Here is a 2,378-nt window from a genome sequence, read left to right as displayed (position 1 = left end):
TCAGCAAGTAAACCCAACAAAGACGAGTATGGTCATCAATAAAAGTAATGAACCATTTTGTATTGGTGTGATTGAGGGAACGTGGGGGACCCCACAAATCACTGTGAATCATATTAAATGGGCGAGATGGTTTGTATATGGATGATGGGAAAGAAGTACGACGGTGTTTTGCAAGCTCACACACTTCACATTGAAACTCAAAAGACATTTTATTTGAACAAATAGAAAGAAACAAAAGTTTTAAATATTGGAAATTGGGATGACCCATCCTTGAATGTCATAACAAAAGTTCACTATCTCTAGAAATAGATGCAGAATCACAAATTGCAGTATTACATAGTTCACTCAAGCTTGCCTTCTCAAAGTAGTAGAATTCCTCATATGCCTTAGCAGTGCCAATCATCTTCCTCGATGACAAGTCCTGAAAAACACAATGAGTTGAAACAAATTTAGTAGAAAAATTTAAGTCTTTTGTTAACTGGCTGATGGATAATAGGTTGCAAGATAACTTGGGAACATGTAGGACAAATTTTAAAGTTATAGAGTCAGATATGCGAATACTTCCTTTACCAACAACTCGTGCGAGGGAGCCATCTGCAATTTTTACTCTTAAATTCCCAACATATGGTGAGTAGGATGATAACAATTGATAAGAACCAGTCATATGATCAGATGCACCTGAGTTAATTATCCATAGAGATTTGTAACAAGACATAGTATTTAAGGCTAACAAATAATTACCTCGGTGAGCCAAGGAACCGGAGGAAGACTGACTCGATGTTTGAATTGACAAAATCATTTTATACAGCTGATCTAACTGCTCAAGACTAAATGCACTACTTGGGGAGGTGTTATTGGTTTTTTCTCCTTGTAATTTTTCAGTTGACTCATCTGTGCTCGCCTGGTACCCACAATTCTTTTGGTATTGTCTCGGCTTCCAATCTACCGATTTTCCATGAATCTCCCAGCAGGCATCTTTTGAATGGCTTGTTTTGCGGCAATGTTCACACCGTAATTAACCTTTTTGTGGTCGTTGACTGGATCCCCCTAGGCCTTTTGATACAAGGGTTGAAACATCAAGCCCATTAGTGTTCCCATTTGAATTTGAGGTGGATACGGATAGGTCTAGCCTGACCCTATCACCTTGGGGCCTCAACATCATATGCCCCCTACTTTTCTCCCTCCTAACTTCTGCGAAGACCTCTCGGGTTGAAGGAAGAGGTTATCGGCCAAGGATGCGTCCCCTTACGTCGTCCAAATTTCAGTTGAGGTCAATAAGAAACTCAAAGATCCTTTCGTTTTCGAGCCTCCCTCAGTATCGTGTGCAGTTGCCGGAGCACTCCCACTCCTCGTCAATGCTCAGATTAAGCTCTTGCCAGAGATGGGTCATCTCCATGAAATACTTCGTGACTTCCTTATCACCTTGCCTCATCTACCACAACCGAGATTTGATGTCAACGATTTATGAATAGCACTCAACATCGGAGTAGGTTTCGCGAACGGCATCCCAGACATCCTTCGTTGTGGGTAACAACAAGCATATTTTACCAATCACTGGCTTCATCGAGTTAACGAGCCAAGCCATGACCATGGAGTTTTTGGATCTCCATGTTTGCAAGGCAACAACATCAGCAAGTTCGGGTTTCCTCCTTTCTCCAGTAAGGTAACTTAGTTTCCCTTTTCCTTCAATCACCAACTTTATGGATTGAGCCCATTCTCGATAGTTTTTCCCGTTTAATTTCTCCACTGAGAGTGGAAAGGTTGTATTGTCTAGCCCATTCAAACCCCCATCGAACGTAACCTCAGAGTCCCTGCTGCTAGCCATTGTTAGCTAAGGTTAAGAAAACCTAGCTCTAATACCATGTAAGCGAAAGCCTTGAATTACATTGAATTGAATTTTTTCATATGAACATCCCAACCTTATATAACACAATCACCTATTCTAAATAAGGAAACAATCCCCTTACCGAATAATATCAAATCCCCCACATTTACCCACTTTGCTAATTTGTTTATTATTTACAATGATACTTGGGATTTTAACACTAAGCAGTACAGAAGAGGGAAGGGCGAGAGCAAAATGATGGGCTCTTTGTATGGTAGCATATGAGGCACATGGATAACACGTGAATGGCTTGTACATTTCTCAATGTTGGCCAACTATTTTAGTCTCTTAGGCTCGTTTGTTACAAATGCTTTAGTGTAATCCAACCAATAGGTAAAATAAAAATAAAGGAATCTTGACACAAACTTCTAACCCAAGTCTGGTCTCGTTTGGCTTAAGTGGTCCTATTAATGGAACAAAAATTATCATTATTCATTTCACTTGTATGTTGGACACCCACAAGGGTAGACCCCACACTTTAATGGGGGAGGGG

The 2,378-nt window shown here is 40.4% G+C and overlaps 1 long non-coding RNA gene across 1 annotated transcript; it reads right to left on the bottom strand.

The window, feature by feature from the left end:
* Positions 1 to 226: 226 nt before the first annotated feature.
* On the bottom strand, positions 227 to 1,888 carry LOC131148855 (uncharacterized). Its single transcript, XR_009135075.1, has 2 exons — positions 742 to 1,888; positions 227 to 421 (listed from the first exon to the last, which is right to left on the bottom strand). It is a non-coding gene; the product is annotated as an uncharacterized LOC131148855 (long non-coding RNA).
* Between the last annotated feature and the right edge of the window lie 490 nt (positions 1,889 to 2,378).

The sequence above is a fragment of the Malania oleifera genome, chromosome 2 (genome assembly GCF_029873635.1).
Source record: "Malania oleifera isolate guangnan ecotype guangnan chromosome 2, ASM2987363v1, whole genome shotgun sequence".
Taxonomy (NCBI): Eukaryota; Viridiplantae; Streptophyta; class Magnoliopsida; order Santalales; family Ximeniaceae; genus Malania; species Malania oleifera.
Note: the sequence above shows the minus strand (reverse complement) of the source record. Positions and strands in the feature narration are given on the sequence as shown.